Source organism: Lagopus muta, chromosome 7 (genome assembly GCF_023343835.1).
Source record: "Lagopus muta isolate bLagMut1 chromosome 7, bLagMut1 primary, whole genome shotgun sequence".
Lineage (NCBI taxonomy): Eukaryota > Metazoa > Chordata > Aves > Galliformes > Phasianidae > Lagopus > Lagopus muta.
This window is the reverse complement of record NC_064439.1, coordinates 27,625,098-27,649,161: the sequence shown is the minus strand read 5'-3', so window position 1 is coordinate 27,649,161 and position 24,064 is coordinate 27,625,098. Positions and strand designations below refer to the sequence as shown.

Here is a 24,064-nt window from a genome sequence, read left to right as displayed (position 1 = left end):
AGTCACCATAACATCATGAAGGAAGAATGGGAATAACAAGGTGATAATAAAAACTGGAAAGGAGTGTTAGCTGTAAAGACAGGGACATTCAAAGCAATCACAAACCATTATTCAGGGATGCTACAACTTAATTATTGTAATGGATCAGTTATTAGTTTTTATTCCTTATTTAAATGCATATATCCAAATCCAATGTTGTTAAAACAAAATATAGAATACTAAAACAGTATTATAAAAAAAAAAAAAAAAGTATTTCTTGCACAGTACTTCTCAGCTTTCTATACTGTTTCTATTCTGGATCAGTCTAGCATTTGGCACCATCTTTCACAGCCACTGAATATTTATTTAGTCATTAATAATCCTAATTTGGTTTTCTTCACCAGGAGAAGTAGAATGGGTTCATTTTGTCCTTTTGCTATGTTATCTTTTATATTCTTTTCTGATATACTTCACGTGTTTTGACTTCTTCCTCATTTTAGGAGGCATGTGTCTTTTAAGCTTAGTGATACATACAGGCAAGTTATGTATCTTTCTAAGGCAGACCACACAGTTGTTAAGTTATTAGCTTCTGTTTAGAAGAAGTGTAGCAAAATACATATTTTCAGTAACAATGGCAGGAAAAAATCTGACCTCTTTAAATACTACTAGAGTTAGAATAATAGGCAGATGATGTCCATCTTTGTCTTAGTTTAACTGAATGGAAAATACATCCAAGAATTCCCATATTAAAATGCATTTATTAGGTATGATTACTGTTTTTGTAAGGAGCTTCTGGAATTACACTGTTAAAGACCTTGAGCCATAGAAGAAGTTGCAATGTGGTAAGAAACACAGTCCTGTTTCTCTTCTGTATTCCACATAACACTTCATGATCTGCTGTGGCACACTTGTCTCATCAGAGACAGCTGTGTTAGTCCTAAAGTAGTGAGCACTCCTGAAAAAACTTAAACCTAGCTCAAATTAGGCTTATGGTTTTTCAGTGTGGTCCATTAAACAGGTATTTAGTGATTGCCCTTGGAGGGAAAAAAAAAATCATAAGGCTATAGATAGAATTGCCCCTCTGGCAGAATAATTTTTAGGTGGAAGGGAAGAGAAAATAAAATGAGTGGTATGTTATTGGCACAACAGAATTATTCTGAAAATCATCAGAGCTACTTCCATATTAATCACTAGCTATAACTTATGGAAAGAAGGAATTTGACTGAAACCCAAAGCAGTTCAGGAATCTGCAGAATACAAATCTTACAACTAGACCTGCAATCTCAGCAATTGCAGAGGCTTTCTTTCTTAAAATAACTGAAGTTTGAACTATACACCTTTAGGGCTGGGTGTTACTTCTCTCCTCCTCACTCTCACCCCCACCAGCATAGCAGGGTCCTAAGTGGAGAGGTTAAAGATAAAGGGCGCTTAACCCCATGCTGGCCTGATCAAATGCCATTCCCTGCTAACACAGGAAGCAACATTCATCAAAGGGGTATCACTTGAGTATAATCCTACAAAGACATGCACACATGCTTAACTTCACATTAATGGGACTCTTTAGATGCATGAAGTTAAGCATGTGTTTCAAATCTTTGCTGGATTGTACTCTGTATTTTCCTTTCCACTAACCTGATCCCTTTACACAAGGCAGTTACCTTACTGGTCTGAAATGCTGGAAATTCTCTTTGGCTATGAAGAAGCTTTTATATGTCTGAATTCACTTACTGATCTCCCATATTCAACCTTGGTTTATAACTTTATTATGTCTGTGGTTTCTATTTTTGTTTAAGGTTAATAACACATTTTTACAGATTTCAAGTAACTCTTATAGATTGGCTACTTTTTCTGATATAGTATTTATAGAGTTTTTTTCAAAGAATATCAAAATGATTAATAAACAGAAAATCCAACTCAAACTTAAGAATGGCACAAGCATGTACTATTTATTAGATAATAAATCCGAATCACAATCTTACATAATTCTATACCATAATATTGCTAAAGGTACTATCTATTGTACTGATAATTATTTTTTAATTGTATCATTTTGGGAGTTAGAGGTGGTTGGAAGAGTTGTTGTTCAGCATTCATTTTAGTAACATAAAGTAAAAAAAATAAATAAAATTGAGTTGGAGTAAAAACATGTCAGTTGACTCAAGAAATAGAAGGAAATAGAGTAAGTTTTCCAGCTACTACCTTATTTAATTTCATAGCTACATTTAAGCATGCTCTGCCATTAGTGCTAGTCACAAACATTTTGTTTGCCAAGTAAGCCAGATCTATCAGGAAGCTGATCCGTCACACTACTTGCAAACTTCATAGTACTGTCACTCTCCATTTTACTGCTGCTCTTTTCTTTGTAGAACTCAAGTGTGTAATTTGCGTCATTGCTCTGAAGGTAAATTGCTGTTGATTCTTGACACCTGCCAGCACTGGTATTCATTTCAAGCTGTAAAGCTCTACTTTGAAATAAATTTTGGGAAACTCATTAAATGTTGTCAGCTATATCGTCCATACCAGCACAAAATAATATGGTTAAATATGTCTGGATTCTGTTTTCTATTAAAAAATGAACAAGACTCTTTGCCAATGTTTTCCTGTATTTTAAAAGTATTTTCTAAAGCTAAATCCACTGATTTTTTTACCAGTTATGCACATGCTGCTTTTCCCATATGTTCTTATATCAGCAGTATGTTCAGTTTTTGTACTTAGGAAGTTCAACATCCAATTAAAGGATTAACTGGGCCAAATCTGACAAGGACTCTAAATTCTCCTAGATTCTGTTATTTCCACATTCATATGTAAACTGATTTTAACCATACCAATGCAGCATAGTGCTTGAAGTCAGTAGAACCAGGAGTTTTGCTCCCAGCTATTTCAGAGGCATGGACTGTACATATCTGAGGAAATAATTTAAGTGTGGGAGTGGCATAAATGCTTACGATTGCTGCATTACTCATTTCTAACAGGAACCTCCTCTGCCCTGTGAAGCAGATTTATCTTCCACTTTTAGGCAGACCATATCTAAGCAAAGCTGGATTGAGATCTGTCATAATGAATCTGATCTCTGTGAATCTGAAGTATTAAAGATGTCTTTAATCATGTGTAGCCAGCATATGATTTCAGCTGAAGTGAATACAAATTAATATTACTGTGGTGTTAATAGTGTTTCATAGGAAGTGCACTAGAGGATGAAAACCACTGTTATCATAAGCTCAGTGTGCCTTTCATACTTGTATTCTAGAGTTGCCGAGTCCATTTCAAGAGGATGTATTTAAAATACTTTTTTTCCACAAGGGATGCTAAATACAACATAGTAATGCCTTGCCAGATAACTGTTATCATAACACTTTTTTTCTTGAACCGTCACTAACTTCAGTCACAGAGAGTTCAAACTCCTTGCCTTAATATTTAGCTCCCTTAAAATTCTTGCTCCTGCCTGCATGGAATCAGTCTTTTGTCAGCTCCAGTTTAATCAGAGAGGTCTATCTTGAGCCTATGCCTGAATATTTGTATTTGAGTTCATTCTATCCAGTCACTCCTTTCTTTCACTGAACTGATCTCTTAAGTCATTGTTCTTTCTAAACAAAAAGTTATATTAAACCAAAGTTATATTAAGAATTCTCAAGGAGGGATTTGTGACCTCCATAACACTGGGCGTGGCAGTGCTTTACTATGGCTAATAGCAAGTCTTGAAAGAAGGTAACAATAGAAGTCTTGAAAGAAAGACGTGACAAGAACCAAATTTGTCTTAACCGTTGTGTGAATAGCTACTAGACACGTTAAGAAAGTGATATTCTGTAATGAAAATCTAGTAGTTGCCTTGTGAGGAAGCATTAAACATTGCAAAATAAGATACAAGAACTTTGCAACTGTTTATTAGTAACTGTGCTTAGAATTTTGCATGCATGTCTAACCTCAGTCACATCATGTTTGCCACTGAACTTGATCAAGTCCTTTTAAAGCACTGCATTTTTTTTGGATCTCCATAGTAAAATCTCTGCCATCTATCTATCCCAATCAATTGAATCTACGTATTGAATCTAACAGTGTGAGGTAAGGAGGAACAAAGCTCCATATTGTTGCCTTTTCAGTTGTAAATCAGATATGTTTTTAATGTTTTACATGTAGACTGGTATAAATCTCAATGTTTTCACTTTTCTATGTGTGCTATAGGTTACACTTGACTGTCTGACAGAATGCTGTCCAAGTAAATGGCCATATTAACTATCACTCAATAGAGTAAAAATTGAATAGGAATGCGAAATTCATAGATGCTCCACAGAATAATATACTCCTATATTTCTGTCTCAGTTATGGTTCTTTAGATACATAAGTCTTTTCCATGCACTGTGGCAGTATGAAAGTAAATTGCCATTTTTAATTAATTTCACATTAGTAAGCTAGTGTATATTTCAGTATCTGAAGTGTGCATGTTTTTGTGCTGATACTATGCTATTGATTTATATGTCGGTGTTCTCCAGTCACCTAAAACTGGGTAATACTAATAATAAAAGTGAAATTATTCCATTAATTTTAGTTTTGAACTTTTTTATACCTCTTCCCAGTGTTGTGAACCCAAGGGGAAACAATTCCTTTATTAAGTCTGAAGCCTAAAATTACACTGCCACAGCTTTTAAGAGGATTTTAGAAAATGAAGAGCCCCACCTACAAGAGAAGCTGAAGAAGGGAAAAATAACCAGTTTACAGGCCTTGTGGGATTAATAAATCTTCCTATACTCCTTGGAATCCCATTGAACTAAAGTTACAGTGAGGCCATAGAGACAAAGGTCTTATGCCTCTTGCTTTCCTGATCAAAGTGGAAAATACAATAATTTGGAGAGCAAATTTTTTTCCCCCTTAGATTTACCTCTAAATTGCTATGCCAAAATTTGTTTAATAGATGGAAACTTTGGAATTTCAGGTTAACAAATTAATTTTCCAAATAAAATATTATGTCAATGGCAGTGGTTTTGCAACTGCATTAGTTAGGACTTCTTACGTTTGAAAACACATATTTCTGTGTCAGTGTGGGAGAATTTGGAAAACTCTTCTGTAGTCAAAAATATATGCTGTTTTTTGTCCATGCTGGAGAAGAGATTGTCAAATGGTAAAGGTGGAATTAAAGAACTTGCTTCTACTTAGACCTTATTTTATCTGAGAATTAATGTGATGGTAATAGCCTTGCCATGTGACAGTGAAATAATAAGAAATAATAAGAAATAATCTCCAAATACAGTGTGAGGGTTGCCTGAACCTAGCTGGGAGGGACAGAAGGCAGGGGAAAGTCAGTTGAGAATAACTGCCTGAGATGAGATGTGTGTGGGGGGAATACACTTTTGATAAGAGTAACCATTTCAAAAATACTACAAGCTCACCACAGTTTGAAGACAAATAAAGAAGGGTGGGGTGATTCAGAATGAGGCTGGTAAGAAAACAAGGGGAAAAAAAAGAAAAAAATTCCAATAGAAAAACAATTTTTATAGTCTAACTGGAAAGGAGGAAATGAACAATAAAAGCACAGCGCTTGTGAAATGAGTTGAAAGGAGAATGTATAGAAGGATAAACTAAGATAAAGCCCTCACTTTATCCAATGCAAAGGGTGGTGAAAGAGGAGTATTCCTGAATGTAAAAGGGTGTGGGTGTAACTGATGAGTGCAGCTGTGTGCCCATCTTGTTTTGCCAGTATGGCAGTAAAAAAAAAGGGTGAATTTTGTTATTTTTTGCTTGTGAAAATAGTGTCATCTTTTCAACTAAAAGGCCAGTGAATCAATACATAGTCATTTCTGCGAGGTATTCTTGAGTATGATTTGGTATAGTGGCATCTAATTTAAGTCATCATAATAAAATATTGAAGCTGGCCCCAAGAGATTTATAAAGGCTTTGTCCTATCATCTTCTATTAGCATGTGTAAGTTGCTAAAGGCTGTGGGAACTACAAGTAGATTGAAAATGAAATAAAATTTGGATCTAACCTAAAGGATCTAGTGGGTCCTTCCACAGTAAATTGAACACCCTCTTTCCCACCACCAAAATGTGTGTCAGCTTATGTCTTCATAAAAAAGTTGTTTTATTGCATATAAACTTAACGATAGTTCTTTATAGAAAGCTCTTTCTAACAATAGCTGTTCTGTTAATATTGATGGTGATTAGTTCATGAAGTCATTTGTTTGTTCCAACGTAACATGTACTCTAAACATTTGCACAATGACAATGCTTTGAGAAATCCTTGCAGCCAAGACTAAGAGCAAGTTATGAAGCAAATTACGGAAGCAAATTATTTTCAGATTTGCTATATGATGAACTTCTCAGGGAATGTGCTATGTGCATTTTCATAAAAATTTATCATAGAGACTTCAAACAAAGATTTAATTATTCTTTGCAAAATATTTTAGCAATTCTACTGTACTTAGTCAATGGGATTATAAAACAAATCGTGAAAATATATGGTGCTAAGTGTCTTCTTTCTAATCCAAGTTATAGTAAAATACATCCATCAAACCACTGACATCTTCTTCCCCTTCAGCTGAAGTGTGGTGAACCATTTGTTAAATCACCAAGAAATGTTTTGAAAATCAAAGGTAGAGACAAGAAGGTCATTAATGACTATTTGCTTCCTACTGAAATGAACACCTAGGAATGTTATTTGTCATGAATAAGTTAAATATATATATATATCTTTAGAGGAAATGAATGGATAAAACAAAAGAAAACACAGATATAAACCTAAAAATTGCATGAATGTGTTTATATATATGCATGTAATATGCACAAAATTAAAATAAATGTTTATATATTTAACAGGCATAATGATATACATACGTACGTTATATTCTCTGGTATACAGCATGTAGTATACATTATTTATCAGAGGGGACACATGAAAAGAGAATTACTTTTTGACTTCTGCATGATAAACAAGATTATCCGTCTTCATTTTTCTTGCCTTTTGATTTATATTATTTTGAGTTTGTTTAGATCTCCCAAAAGTACCAAAATAGAAGTATCACAAATTGCTAGTGCAATTATGTAAATATGCACTACAGGTTCAAAGCAAATGTTTGTAGTCATATTAGCTTTGACAGTATTATGATTAAGACAATAAAATTCTTGAAAAGTATTTATTAAGAATTAAGTAGTTTTTAGGGTCTTTTTGCAAGTTTTTGAAACTTCTCTGAGCCCTTTACTAAAATTACGAACAACTTTTTCTACTTTGTAGTGTTTTCTAGCCTTCAGAGATGCAAAACAGGATTATCTTAAATTAGAAAAGAAAAATCCCTAAAGTAATATGTATTTTTATTTTTACTATTTAAAAATCACATTTTTTTTCTTAATCAAATTCTCAAACTGGAATTTAAAAGGGCTGCTTTACAAACTTCTCAAGTGATAAGGTTCACTTGTTAGCTCGTTCAGCAGTGAGAACTATCTGGTTGTGTAGTTTATATATGTTTGCATTGCCAAGTTTCATTATAGATTTTTGCTTTATTAGTGTAATGAAATGAACACATACAGAAGAACAAATGAAAATGTTCAAAACTGAAGCTAATGTATCATATGGTGACCCCCCCCACAAAACAAAAAAAAAAAAAAAAAAAAAATGAAAGGCTGTGTTTGATGACAAAATGTGGCTTTAAAACATACAGTAAAAAATAAAGTTTTATGAATGGTTGTGGTCCAAATATAGCAGAAAAGGTAAACAGAAATGAATGGTTTTCTACATACAAAGCAGAAAAATGGATGGGAAAGAATAGACTGAATTTCAAATCAGATATTTGAACTGAACTGTGGTTAGGGGGTCTGATGGGGCAGAAGGAATAAGGGTACAAAAGTTCAGGAATAAACTAGAAAGGTTTGTGGAAGAAGCTTTTAAAAGTTTTTGTCTATAGCTGGTTCAGGCATTCCTTCAGCAGAAAAGTCTTGGCAACTTAAGATGTGTGATGCTAAATCTAATTTGTTTTGGGCTTTTTTTTTTTTCTGGTTTTTTTTTTTTTTTTTTCCATAAATTTTTTTTGCATTAATTGTTATTATTATTATTTTTTTTATACCAGCATGCAGTTAGGAAGGAAGTTCTAATGTAGGGTCACAGGACTTTAGGCTTTTCTTTGTTTGAACTCTAAATATCAGTTTTCCATTGAACTTGGATTTTTTTTATTTTATGTTTGCAATTAAGGATGATATAATTAATTCTTGGTAGGTATCTGCTGGTAATACATAAATTTATGTATTATTCAGTGTAGACCAGCACCCATGATCAGAGTTAAACAGAAAAAAAGGAGGAAATTTCTTAGTGATTCCAGAAACAAACAAACAATAACAAAAAAAAAAACCCCAACAACTTAAGCCCAAACTGATTTCTGCAGGAAATTGATATCCAGTTTACACAGTCATGCAGCACAATTTGCAAATATGGATGGATGCATCAATATTTCAAACAGAGATGTGAAATTTGTTTACTATCATGCTTAAAGGAAAATTTATGGAAAATATACAGGTAAATATTAATATTTCATGTACGTATGTTAACTAAAAGAAGCTTTTATTTGGAATTGAAAGCTGTAACTTTGTTATCAGATGGATCCATAGATAACTAGGTTATTTCCTAATCAGGAATAACATCCATATACGTATGTCACTCTGCAAGTGATGATTCCTGTTTATTTCCATGGAAACTACAGCAGATAGAGCACAATGACAGTATTTGATAGAGCAAATTCTCAGCTGCAGAACATTGTTTTTCAAAATTGTCACTACCATTAGCTGTGCATTTTCTCCAGTGATGAATAAGAGCCTACATGGCACACTCAAAAATCTACATGGCTGTCTGGACTATGGCTTGTCTTTCATGTCACTGTCACCTCACCACTGCTGAAAACAAACTACCCACTAGCTCACTGTGCTCATATCCACTATTTGGTCTCCATGACTATTCAGCAAGTGTCAGAGAACGTCAGTGGGTGAATTTTTTTCTGCATGGAGGAATTCAGTTGCACACCTTTGCTTCAAATGCACTTCCATGTCATTGCCATTCTGTCAATGCCTTTCTGCTGCCATCTGTCACACACCTACCACATAGGTGGGAAGGTTCAACCTCTACTGCCATACCACCAATATCTGCCTATGACACTGTGAGCCAACATAATAAAATAGGAGGCATTACTTAGTGGAGTCTTTGTAAAAGAAACTTCTGCACGTTTTCATCTGCTTAAGTGAGGTTACAGATACTATAGGTTTGCTATCAAGCTGCAGATGGTTTAGGTAATAGTGACAGGAATGATTCCATGACTGCCTTCCAAAATCTTGGTATGACTGATCTCCTGGAAACACTTTCCACAACACTTGGAGAGCTGAGAGTAAGGGAATTCCAGGGGCGAGGCAAAGCAGGAAATTCTGCTGGCTTCCAGGGTCCTGCTGCTCCAGGGCGAGACAGAATTTCGCTGTTAGTATTTAGTAGCTTTATCACAGGGGAACCTGGCAGTTTCAGCCTTGGCTGTCTTCCTTGGCTAAAAAGCTTTAGAGGCACCACTGTGTGCAGCAGATGTTAGGTAGGATCAGGGATACATAAACAGCACTGTGATTGCCCTCTAGCCTCATGCTGATTTCTCCATCAGTCAAGAAGTGAACAGATACTTTGGCTAACCACACTACTAGATGTGTGATTACAAATAGTAAGCAAAATAGAGAACACTAAACAAAACAAAAACAACAGCAAAAAAATCACTAAGTTTTCTTTGGCCCTTTTTTGTTTCCCTTTTTTTTTTATAACAGTTTCCACAGACCAAGAATCTTCAGCTATTTATTACAGCTGTTTAAAATGCCATTGTTTAGCAACTACCTTGTTTCTCAGATGCATTTAAAAAAAAAACAAAAAAAAACAAAACAAACAAACAAAAAAACAACAGGAGAGGGAAAATATTGTTATGTGAATGGCACAATGCAAGGCTTTTGGTGAAATATATTAATATGCTGCAGTCAGGTCAGTGCTGTGTTATTTTAGTGCCTAAGCTAATGCTTTCTCAGGCAGCAGATGGTCTTTGCCTTTGTGAGCAAATTATTTATTGATGGCTTTTTACAAACTTCAGATATTTTCTTAAGGAAAATAATGTCTTCTATGCTCTACAGTAGTGTGAGATAGTTCTTCTAACTTTTGTTAAAACCTTTGGATGTTTAAAAAGGAAAATTAGTGTTCAGTGAACATCATCCACTGCATTTATGTGAGCAGTGGTCCTACACCAGTGAATGCTTTTCCTGTGTATTTGTGTTCTATTTACCCCATACGCATTCACCCCATAAACTCATCTCTCTCCTTGTTTCCTTCCCATTTACAATTCTCTTTAGGCCTTGCTGTTGTATCATCAGGTCCTCTTCATGTCCCATGACTATTTCTCTCCTTACCATATGAACAGAATATCAGATACTGAAGAAATGGAACAGGTCTACCCCTCATGCAGTATTGACTGTGACAAAGAACTGCAGGTTCACAGAAACAGGATAAGTGAGGTGATGTGATAGAATTAGTAGAAATAGACGCTGGGTTTAATGAACGGCTGAAAAAGCCTCCAGTCTTTTTCCATCCCAATGTCAGGTCAATAATTCTTCCGAATTACCGTCGTGGCAGATGTATTTCCAATCTATTCCTTCAGTAGCAGTTACTTCCCAGGCAATGTATTTCACTATTTAGTTGTTCTCACAATTTCAAAATTTACCAACCTTAAAACAGCCTTGTTATCTCTTGTTCTATCCTGTGTGGATATTCTTTGATTGAATTTATTTTTTCAAACAATTATGCTTGTTATGCATTATGTAAGGATTTCTGGAGATTAATATACATTTATATATATATATCTGTTTGTAAATTGTTTGACCTTTTCACAGAGCATGTTCCACATACTTCCTGTTCATTTTGTATTGCATTTGGAATCAAGAGAAGTTTGTGATTTAGTGAAAATTATGGCTTGGTATTCTTTCTCAATAATGAAATTTATTTTCTGTTTTACATGTAGGCTCTTAATACTGTTTCTTTTAAGTCCCTGACAACTGTCCTCAACTATTTTCCCCTTAGATAAGTTTTTCTTCATATCTTTCTACTAAATTTCAAAATTTCTAAGTTTATTGAGAGCTTCTATTCTCTTTTTCTCTTAGTCCTTACTCCTATCCCAGTCATCACAAGGCAATATTTCATGATTACTGTGACTCCGGTTAACAAGTTATATTTTGATATTCTCATTGTGTTCCATTCAGAATAAATATAGAGGATCATTCCTTCTTTTTACATTAATGATTCCTGATCAATTATCACAGAATAGTAAAAGAGCTTAGTGGACAGGCTAGATCTTTCTTAATATTCCAACCCTTCCACCTCTTGACCCCTCCCCCCCCCCAAAAAAATCATGCTATTCACAGTCTTACATATGTTGCTCCAAAAATAATGCCCTTTACTTATTCCCATGGATACTGGAAGAGATACAAAGAGCTCAATACAACTATTTTGATAGAGCAGATTCTCAGCTACAATACACTATTTTTCAACAGTCATCACCATTATCCAGTTTGCTTGAATGGGCTGATTGAAGTGCTTTGTTGCATGGTATGACAGCTGTGCATGGCCATTCAGAATATGACCTGTCTTTCAAGTTTCTGTTGCCACTGCTGAAACACACCCCACCATCTCACTGTGCTCACTTCCACTGTTTGGACTCCATAAATGTTCTGCAATCAGTGGGTATAATTTTTTCTACAGGAAGGATTTTAATGATACATCTTTGCTTCACACACACTTCCCTGTCATATGCCATTCTGTCAGACTGCTCCTCTGCTACTATCTGTCACATGGCAATAACATGTAATGGTCTATTGACAGGAAAGTTCAGCCTCTCCTGCCATACCACCAACATCCGCCTGTGATGTTGTGGGCCAGCATAATAAAATAGGAGGCATTACTTTCCAGTGCAACCCTTGTACATTCTTGAACATTCTTTTATCATCGATTTTAACAGTTGATCCTATAAAAATTCATATTCAATGAAATTATTAAGCAACAGAAATATTAAACATAATTTTCAGTAATGCCAACTTGATATTGGCCAGAGGTATATGCAAAGCTGACTCAAAATAAAATTACAGGCTTTCATGAAGCTTTGGTATCTCACTGAGTAATTTTCTAGTTTTCCCAAGCAAAGGCATCAGATTTTCATATATGTTCCAAATACTTGCAGTTTTTCTGTTCCTTTTTAAAAAAGTAAGTTAAATATATAAAGTAAACGAAAATATTACTCAAGAGAAGCTGTATTACCATCTGATTTTGAACTTAATTTTCTAACATTGTATTATAAGCAGTAAGAAGAAAATCACATGAGAATCTATTAATTGGCTTTATCACAAAGTTTGTAAAAATGATTACTGAAGCAGAAGTCTTTAAGATTGTGAAGAATTGCTGTACCTGGAATGTGAACAGCAGGCAGGAGAAATTCTGTAAACCAGGGATGTTGCCAAACCTTCTCAGGCTGAACTTCAACTTATTTTTTTTTTAACCCAGCCAGATTTTCTGTATTGAACCAAGCAAACTGCAGCCCAAAGAGGCCTCACGTGCTTATTCACATTGGAAGTGGATGTGTCTTTTAGGTGTCCATATTAGATACCAACAAAAAATCTATCCTAGTTGGCTGAAAGAAAATGTGGAAATGCTAGAAACAGTACTTGTGTATAACAATTTATGATGTGATGTGCATAATGTACAAAACTGAGGTTTTGCTGCTGCAAAAGTTAACATATATTACCATTACATATATGAGTAATTCCTGAAGAATCACATCCTACAATTCTCCCTCAGGTCACTTTTAGTTGATTTTTATTTTTTTTTTAATAATAATTGTAAGACTCAGCTTGCTTATCAAAAGCAGTTATTCTTATAGGAATAACTTCCTTTAAGAAAATAAGCCTGTAACAAAAACTTTGCTGTTTATTTGTTGTAGCATTCCTGTAAGCATTGCCACAGAATAGCTTTCTTCACTTGAAAGTCCCCACACACTTTCACATTTGAGTCCACAATCTATGCTTTGGAGCATCCATTATGCTGACATTTCAAAACAGTCTCTAAAACAAAATGTCATTATTCTTTGCATTCTTAGCAGACTTGAAATTGTCTCATAAAGTCATCAAAATATATTCTCCGATTATAGTTTTTAGATCTATGTGAGAAGAGGAAAGTCAAGCGAGTAAGAGAAAAAGGAAAGTTTTCATGGAGCAGGATCTTAGAAAGTACATCAGGGTGGCTGAGATTATGACCTGACATGAAAAATGAACAAAGGCCTGCCTGTTTTGCCATGACTGTTGAGGCAAAGGTCACTTATAAAGCAGTATCTAGGACAGTGCTATCCAATTGTAATAGAGGGAAAACAAGCAAGTGAAAAAAACGGTTGCTAATGTGGTTGTAACTATCCTGTTAAAAAGGAGCCGAAATAATCACAACTTTGATCAGTTACTACAACCTTTTAAAAGTTGTAAATGTTTGTTTAAATAAAAGCATGGCATAAATAAATATACTTTAAATGAGAACCAAACGTGAGCCATGTTGTACTGATATGTAGCTGCTCTTTGCTGCAGCTGCTTCTCAAAGAACTATTCTGAGAGAAGAGAGATTTTACTCAGATGTGTAACTGATGAGTAATGACTTGTTTCATTCTGGAATGTGATTTACCGTTTTGACTATAATAAGGGAGCAGAAGGCCACATATACTGGCAGCATTTAAATATACAGGTATATGAATATTCAGTATAAGCATACCTACAAGCATCATTTAAATGAAATTTTTCTTACTCATTGAATGGGGCCCCTTGTGTGGGTGCATGTCTGTGTTTGCTTATGAGAGACAGAGCTACGCAGCATAATGACAAGATTGGATTTTTTTTTTTTTTTTTTTTTTTTTTTTTTTGTCAGAATAGTGTAATATGCTGTCTATTTTGTAGTACTCTAACACTAGTTGCTCCTTTAGTGGTCTTAGAAATAGCCTTTGGCTTGCCCTGAAAGTTATGTGTCTTTAAGTCTCCACACCAAATAAAGGGCTTTCCATATGCTCTTTCTTTTGAGTTGGTTTTGGAGATCCTGCATCAGTTGCTGGAGGGTCAGGAGAATTGCTTAGCAACAGCATGGGCAATGGTCTTTCCTTGCACAAGATGTAATGGATCAACGGAGACAGTGACTTTACAGCATCATTCACAGATCTATTTCACGATGAAATCTGTTGGTCTGTGGAATTGTCTTTCTGGATTAATTATTTGAGAATGTTTAAAATTTGTCTGTGCAATGTACTGGGAAACAGAATCTAAAGATAATTTTATTGGAATTGTTAACTTTATTGTCAATAACATGCTCATGTTGGTGATGACAATTATTTTGTTTTAAAGCAAGACTATATTGAACAGAAGTACCTCTAGGGCTTAGGATAATATAAGCAGGACTCAGCAACATCTGTGGTTGTGAAAAGCACCAAGAGGAACATGCTGTGTGACTGCTCACACATTCAGTTCTTCTGAAGTCCAATAGAGCAGGCTGCAAAAAAAACTGCATATGTGCAGTCTCACCTGTAGAACTTTGCATGTAGTTGGCTTGAACACTGCTGAGGAGAACATCTTTGTTGTCTAAGTGCTGCACTGAGGTTCTTTGTCATCCCTAATTATCATGAGCCTGCAAACCTTTCAGGATTCGTAAGTAAAGATACAGACAATGCCCATGGGTTTGTGTGTGGAAGACAGACCTTTCATTCCCTTATCTGTGTGCTCAGAGAAGTGCAGTTGCACTGAAATAATACTAACATGCTAATTTCTATGGAATGAAGAATCTTTAGTATTAGACTTTATATCAAGCTGATGAACTGAGGAAGAGCTATTGCCTCTAGCCATAGATATAGCGCATAATAATCTTTCAAATAAATCTTTTTCTTTAGTTTGTGAATTGGAAATCACTGGAGGCTGGCAGGATGTTCTAAGGCAAGCCTGATCTGTGCTAACCCTCTTTCCTGGGCATTATATTTTGGCTCCTGTTATAAATCAGATATTGAGATAGATTGTTCCTTCTTAATGTTCTTAATCTTAACCAAGAATAGAACAGCAAAGAAATCTGGTAGTTTGTCAAGTAAATTCAGTCAAATATTACAAATATTTTTGTATCATTTTGCAGGCATTGCTCGATCAGTGTGGTCTGTTTTACTCAGTTAAGACTTATGCATATCAGTGCTGCTACATAGAGCACTCTCCAGAGAAAATGATACTACTTTCAAGTGCTATACTCTTTTTTTTCTTTCCAATTTGTCTCCCATATTTTTTATGCCAAAGACTTTCAAGTAAATTCTAGATTTTTCTCCTTTCTGAGAACAAAATCCCAATTCCTTAATTTTTTTTATGTCTAAAGGTATGTTTAAAAATAAGTTTGAAGTTCCCCTTAAAACTCTATTAGACAGCAACACATTACTGTTTTGAGATTTTAGTTTTATTACCAATGTTTGCTCTTATAATCTGCTCTGAGTTTGCCATGACAGCTTATCTAAGTTGTAGATGTGCTGTGTCATAGAGACTCTGAGCTTCGTGGACTTTTGGCTCAGTCCAAACACTTAAACATAGTTGTACATTTTCTACTAAGCTTTTGTCAAGAGTAGACTGGGCACTTCTGCTCAGAAAGGAACCTAAATTAATGAACTCATTAAACAGGAGTTACCCAGTGAATTGTACACATGATTATCTGAAACCTCCCTGACCCTGCAGGACTGGGGAACACAGAAAAGAGGCATTCCACTTTCTGCATATCATAATTTTAATGCTACCCATTCTGGGGACTTATATCATTTGGGCTGTTGCTTTATTCTTTCACAGCGAGTTTGTTCTGAAGCCAACAAAGCTATTTCCTCCCCTAACTTTGATCTTATAGAAACACAGTTTAGAGTACCATATCCTTGGTAAGAAGTAGGTCAAGCAAAGCAAAATCTTATTTGTTCTGTAGAGGTCAGGTTTCACCTGGACTGACCTGAGGTGAACTTTCCATTGTCTATACCTGTGTTTTCCTATTTTGATTGGTATCGTAGGTATATACTGTATATATTTAAACAATAAGTGAAGCTGGCTAGATTTGTTGTTCAGTTATATGAGAAAGAGATATTATAACAAATAGAATAGGAGGGTCAGAACAGAATAAAAGGAGAATACCTGCTTATTCATATTATTGATAGTCCTCATGACTGAATTTAAGCTTTAGTAGTCAGTTTTTGTGATCTTTTTAAAAATCACCATAATTACAGAGTAGAACATAAAATTTACAGGAGTTTTCTAATTGAGGACTAGAGGAGAGACGCTGAAAGATTGCTGATGTTCTTAAACATAGAAGAGATCACAGATGTGGACTCCAGACTTCAGGTGAAGTATACAGACATGAAGAAGTCTTTCTGTTGACTTCAACAGAAGGGATTTCTCTTGAGGCGTGCCTTCTGATGGTTTTCATTTAGTAAAGAACTTAGTCATTGCTTTTTTGGATTTCTATTTCTGTGTATTTGTTATTTTCTCAAGCTTAATATCTTTTTATTAGTAGTATTATTATTTTTCTCCAGTGGTATACATAATTTCATTTTAAGCTTTCTTGTGTTAAGACATTTTCAGTTTGGCCTGTATAAGAAATATGTCAAGAAACTTATCGCATTGAAGCACAAACTGAACTTTATATTGAATCTGTTTCTGCTAATTTCTAAACAGATTTGAGCCTATAAAACTCCTGTTTTTAGATTTTCAAAACCTGAATTCCCATTCTTCTTACTGACAGGAATAGAAACATTTTTAATTTAAATAATACTGGATGACAATCCTACAGTACTCAGATCTCATGTTGTATGTTGTCTTACCTACTGTTACATCTACATACAGTATAAAATTACTATTAGTGTGCTTGAAATGGCCTGTCTTCCATTTTGTTGATAAATATGTGTTGAAAGTAGTATTTTGTCAAAATGTGATAAAGCAACGCCAGACATACATAGATTTCAATGGATTTATTATTTATTTATGTTTACATAAGGTAATAGACAAGCCATTACCATTAGAACAGTCTTCCAGAATACAAGCTGTGTTCAGAAAACCAATTCTAAAGAAAAAAAATGAGCTCTGCTATTTATCATTCTGAATAATAACAACTGGAGCCTTCACTTTATTTTAGTAAGTTAATACTGTCATGTGCAAGTCTCCTTATATACCTTGTATAATAAAATAGCTGTCATTTTTGCATGTGGAATTACGTATGTAGCGATCATATAAAAATGAACACTCTTCTGATTCTAAATGTGAAAAGCTGACCTTTTAAAAACACTTTAACAACTTTTAGTGTTATCATAAATCTTAGCAATTCTTTAATGTTGCAGTTTTTTGGTTGCATATATTACATTAGTTCTTCTACGAGTTGACTTCTGTTATAGAGAAATTTGGGCCTGGGGCCAGGTAGAGCTTTGGAGAGCTTTTAAGTTTGTGAGCCTGTTTCACAGCTGGAAAGCTCCCCAAAGTGAAGTGATCCCAGAAGAATATGTTTCCCATTATCCAAATCTCTACCAAATCATGCCTTGTAGCTCTAAAATAATTAAGACTTTGGAAGCCCCAAGAGGTCTTTTTTGATCCATGGGTGAAGTTACCCCAGGTTCAAATAACTAAAACCTGACTCTCTCTTAACCAATGAAACACATAACCCCGCCATTTGTCAATGTAACATGAAGAGAATGCTCCAAAATGTCAGTCTTTACACTTTAATGGATTTAATCTCAGGACATGTCAAAAGTTTTTATTGTATTTGCTGGAGATCAGGCTGAGGTGTCTGTGCAAGTCACCAGGGCAGAAGAGTTAACATTCTATAAAATATGATGCAAAAAAGACATATTGCTTTATTTCGACATTTGAATAATGATGAAATTGATAAATTTAGAACAAATTCTTCAAGTCCCTAGTGTTGGTACTATGTTACTGTCTTCTTTTGTAGCAAAGAACACTGTGATTAGTTTCAAGAGATGGGCTTCTGCTGTAAGTACGTGCTTGTAGGGAAGGTAACATACCAAATTATTATTAACCATTTCACTTATTTTAATAATCAATTAAATTGATACAATGGCTATGGAAGATATGTTACTGAGCAAAGACATAGAGGTATCAAGAAGTAATGCTAAAAAACGTTTTCAGAATCACTGGGGAAATAAATCCACTGGCAAGATTTTGCTGGTCAAGTAGCAGGATAGAGTTAATACAAGTATTTAAACTTCATAAGAGATGTTCAGAAAGAGAAATGGATTATAATTCACAGTCTGTCATTCTTGCAGAATGAAACTGATAGGAAACATAATATCAACATAACTTTCAGTATTTATTAAAAAAATGCAGTGCTTTTAAAATGTATTAGAACTTGATATGGGATGATGCAACGTTAGTATATTTTCTAGTCTACTTGAGAAGAGTCATTTCAAATAAAAGGAGATTTTGCAGGGTGCTAAATTCTGAGAACTTATTCCTGTATTGTACTTGTTTAGTAATTTGTGGATAGTTGGAAAAGAAATGGGAATATGTAGCATAAAGCAAAAACTAAAATCACTTAGGCATTGGAGAATTTAAATGTGCTCATAAATCAGTTGTTCATATAAATTTAATGATGCTTGCATTAAATTACTGATGAAATTTAATCCTTTGATTATTTGCACCTGCAAAATATCAGAACTAAAATTGTATTCTATAACATTTTAAAATGTGAAAATTTTGTTCTGACACCAATCCATTCAATGGAATTTCTGATGTGGTAGAATTAATACAGGTGGTAAGTATATTTTTTATACTTCTATATTTTAATACAACATAAACGTAGTAGTTGAAGTATTCAGTTAAAGAGCAAAACAGGTAAGCTGGTAGCTCATTTACATGCTTTCCATTTAGCACATGAGTATTTATGCTGACTGGACTACCTACTGAATGAAGATACTGAAATAAATGTGGCTTAAATGACATTGTAGATTAAATTGGGCAGTGTGCTGTGTTTTTGGTTGGATTAATGGACTCATGTTTGTTGTTTAGAAACTCTTCTGGAAGAAGAGATGAGAATCTTGCTCAGTATTTTGAGACACCAAAAGTTGGGTGTTTCACCTCAGGCAACAAGCTTGAACATCTGACTCTGGAGATAGGCTCCAGTCAGACTCCTGGGCTTTCTGAATCTCTTCTTGAATATCATTTTTTCACCTTTGTATTTATAAGGTGTCTTAAGCAACTGTGTAGAGTGAGTGGCATCTGAGTTCCAATTCATAAGCAGGCTTCTAAAGTTTATGCACTGCAGTGTGGATCGAGGCTGAGGTTCCATTTGAACTCGTGACCCAGAGATGCATAGTTCCATGTTATATTTCCTGTCTTCTGAGTCATCCAGCTCCACCAAACATATTCTTACCATTACTAAAAATGTACTGCATTTTGACTGCTGAGAAGTTAGACTCTTTGTCCAAACACTTCACACGTTACCAAGATGTGTACATCAGACCTAGCAATGTTATTCTTTAGTGCTTGGTCCTTTATGCTTATATATCAAGATTAAAGTAAAATGTTCTAAAAGAAAAACCCTGCAATATAATTAGATTTACTATTATATTCTCCTATTTTTCTATTAGTCGCATTTAAAAATGGAGGACAAATTTTCAGCTGATGTGAGTTGCTTTAATGAATTCCTCTCACATTTCCTTTAATAAATCATTCTTCTTCTTGAATGTGAACTGAATTACATTGATTTATGCTTTGAGATTGAGTGGATTAAATTTGACATCAGCTTTTCATCTGTTGCATTAATCATATTTAGCAAAAGACCTATATAGACAACGTATTTATAAGGACTGGATATTAAGCATTCTTTTTCCCATACTGTAAGTAGAAAGATGTGTTGTCAGTAAGCAGCCAGCTGCATTTTATTTTACTTTAACATTACCTTGTGAGAAAATTGACACTTAAAATCATTTTTTCAGAAACTCTGCTGTATTAGAAACAAATATGCAACTAGATATTGGCAAATAAGAGTGTTTGCTTATTTTAAAGGAAAAAAAAGGCGTAGAATGGACAGTTTCTGAATGAGAATGATTAACCAAACTCTGCACGTGCTGAGTAAGAAGTGCTTAATTTATAATCTAAACAGTTATGTGAATGGCATTGTATACTGATGATTAACATCACTTAAAATAGAATTTAACTAATATGTTGGTATTCTCACAATTATATGGTACAATATTTGGATTAGTTATTTTAAATACTATAATTAGTAGTTATAATATGCTTTTAAGAGCAGCACTGGCCTGAGGAGGGAACAAGGAAGTGGCACATTCTCTGATTTGTTTCTGGAATAGAAATGATTTTGTTATATGTATGCTTATATTCTTTTTTTTTTTTTCTCTTGTGTTTCTTCTTCTTCCTACTCTATTCAGCCTTTCATACCTACACGAACAAACACACTTTCACTTCCATAATCAATACTTCATTCTCCAGACTTTCAGCATCATTCATATTGTTTGCATTCCTTTTTAGCAATGCACACTTAACTCACTCCTATAACAAAAACCAGTCATTGTGGTTAGGCAGCAGAGGTCAGCACTAGTCTTGCATCACAGGTCAAACAAGATCACTTACATTCTTTATCAGGGTCAGTTCTTCTCCCTGGGTGGGATATGAACTTTCTTTTTTCAAGAGGAAACAGCACATATGTTCAGCACTCCTTGTTCTATATTTCTTCTGGATGGTATAACTTCATCTTTCATCTACATTTCCAAAACAAGGGATGAATCACTTCTAACTGATCCTGCTAGTTCTGTTCAATGTTCTGACAGTAAAGTAACTGCAGAAAGTATTTAAATACACTTGTGTTATATGCAAAAATTCATTCCATATATTTGAGATACATTTAAAGAGATATCCAGTGTGTGAAACAAATATTTATGGAATGGTCTATTTTTTTAAATAAGCTTCAGAATTGTATGTATTTTTCTGTTGCTTACAACACTTACCAGTGTAATTTGTATTAGTATTATAAATGTTGTCTTCATTTCTAGGAGAAAATGAATGCTTGTTCAAAATAGTAACATGTAAGTGGAATTCTGGTCATAAATATTTACTTTGTTAGTCATAATTTTTCCGTAGTTTAAGATAATCCATTTTACTTTTTCCATCACTAAGAAGGCAAAGTTACAAGTATTTCTTATTATTCGTGTGTTTTATTGATCATAAAGGAAATAGGGAAAAGGAAATAATTATGCTTTCACCACTGAGTATTCCTCTTTTATGGATAATGAAACACACAGGAGAAGTTCTGTTACTAATCTTCTCCTTCATGACTAATTTTATTTTTTTTAAGTATTTGTCAGCAAGATCACACTTCTATGCAAATTTATGTTATAAACATTTCCTGAAAAATATGGTACTCTCTATTCTGTTTACACTACACTTATGATCTTAATATACTATACTACTATACTTTTGATCGCAAAAGTAGGAATTCAAAATTACCAGTACAAAAACCAAATTACAAACCTTTATTGAGAACTTTTAAGATAGATAGGCATTTGTTTATGTTAGATGCTTTTGTTAGTAGGTTTTGTTAGCTTTTCTCCAAAAACAAGAGATGTTCCTCACTATACTGTTCACTTGAGTCAGGAAGCGAAATTTCCTCTTTGTTTGGTGTCATCAGTACAACTGATGAACCTTACGTGTACTCTTATGGGAGCCTAGGTGATATAGCTCTGTCTGCACTGGAAAGTAGTGCAGCACAACAGGAACTGATCTCAAGAGCAGACTGGGTTATTCTTAGAATCTGAGTTAGCACTGTGCTTGTTTTGCTTTAGCCTGGATGTAGACTGATGATTGGCTGAATTCCTGGTGGCTCATAGAATCAGGTGTCCCACCAAAAGGCATCTTTCAGTTGAGTTTCATCCTAAAGGAATCCAGTTCTAACTCTCTAGTCGTGCAGTGTGAACTAAAGTTCAGCAAAGTTCTACCTCAAGTAAAAAACTGGATTTTAACAACTTTCTAAGTATGGGAGAAATTCCGTATTTATATCTGCTGTCACAGTTCTTTTTTTTTCAGTTATCAACATCCAGTTGAGTTTGTCACCTTATTTTCTCTATATTCTTCCATTTGCATATTACTTTGTCCTTGCTATCTGGCTCTGAAGAGTAGTTTCCTATTCTGTTTTCAAGATCCTATCAAACAGACTGAGGGTTTTCGTTTAGATTTTAAGTGGCGCAGCATTCCTTACCTAGGTGTTGACAATGAAAATGAGGGGAAAAAGGAGAAAATAAGAATTAAGGGAGGCTGACATTACTTCTGTAAAGCATACCCACTACATGTGAGACCAGTCCTTTGATGTCTTTGTTCAAGTAATAAGAATAGTTTATCAGTTTGCTAACTTTGTGCTACCACCTTAGGTTATTAATATTAGTGTTGCAATAAAACCTAAGTTTCTGTTGCCTCATCATCCAATCATACACTACCTTACCATGCCAGAAGAATATCTTTTCCACACTCCAGGAATGGGAGAAAACAATGTATAGGTGAAACAGAGGGAAAAATGGTAATTAAACAAAACAAAACAAAAAAATCCCAATCAATTTTACAAAGCATGCAGTAGAGCAAAACTCATTAGCAATTATTGAGGTTGAAGTAAATAACAATCAGGCAACCATGTTGCAGTATTCACATGGACACATTCTTAAAATTGTTCTTCTTGCTTTAAATCAATGAATAAACCAGGGCATCTATATAATATTTTGGGAAGTATGTGCAAATAATTTCCGTGAACATATATTTCTTCTTCTAAAACCTGCTGTTTCTGTACAGAACCATTTAGACTTACCTCGTGGAATTAACTCTGATGTTTATCAAGTTAACACAATTCACATATACATAGGTCACTCCCAGAGTAATGCCTATTTATTTCCATGGAACCTACTGCAGATAAGAAGAGCACAACAACACTGATAGAGCAAATTTTCAGCTACAATTCAACATATTCAGCACCATTAGCTGTGCATTCATTAGCTGTGCAAGGTTACAATGGTGTCAAATTTGCCCAGCAATACTATTTTCTTTCAGCACAGTATCTCATTTAAGTGTAATCCACGAACTCAGAATTTCTACTTCAGACTTTCTAGTATGGATGTAGACCTCTAGAATTTCAGGTGTAAATGCTTATCTTTTAATGCTTTAAATACTTTTAAAAAGATTCATCTTCATAAAATATCTTTCCTAATATTTTAATATGTATACAGCTTGTGTATACACAAACAGTTTATTTATATATAAACCAAAATTAGCTGTGGAGATTTAGTAAATGATAATGCTGGACAATGTCAAGAAATTGTTCTGTTTTGTAAAAATCTAGATGCTTTTTTTTTTTTTTAATTTCTGTAGGTGGAACAACTGTATGCGAATTCTGTCATCACTCTGTCCAACACTTGCATCACATTATAACCCAGAAAAAGCTTAGTGCCCTATTTCCATTAGTTTTGGTAACTTATTTTGGCTGCTGTATAGTCCAAATTGAGCAAAGAGTCCCAGCATTTAATTTTAAAATTTATGTGCTTTGAAAAATTGTATAAGGCAAGAAATATTCTCTCACATTTATGCTCTAGCTCAGATTTACATTTTTAGAGCTTCCATCAGCTTTGGCTAAATGAAGACTAGTTTGATCCAAGTTCTGAAGCTGGGAATTCAGCCAAGACTCTGGTAGTCAGAGATCTGTGAAAGCATGGTGCTGCTCTATTACCTGAAACTTTTGGCCTTATTTTCAACATTTTTATGCACTCTTTTTATTTTCTGTGTATAAGACTGAGATACTCTTTTTCTTTAAGGTTGGAATCCTATACTAGTTTTTGCTTAGCATCTTTTGCACATCACCAGATACTTTATGAAGCAGTTCCCCAAGTTCAGCCTCCCTGGCTCTGGGGATATGTCAACGAACAAGTCGTGGAGTTGGCTTTACTATGAGTATTCCCATCAATTCTGCGTTTTCACCTTGATTAATGAAACAACTCTGAACTTTTTTAAAACATTGATGCTTAGAA

The 24,064-nt window shown here is 34.4% G+C and overlaps 1 protein-coding gene across 5 annotated transcripts in view; it reads left to right on the top strand.

Moving 5' to 3' along the window:
* AGMO (alkylglycerol monooxygenase) overlaps positions 1-24,064 on the top strand; it is a 183,791-nt gene that overhangs the window by 117,924 nt on the left and 41,803 nt on the right. The window lies entirely within an intron of this gene.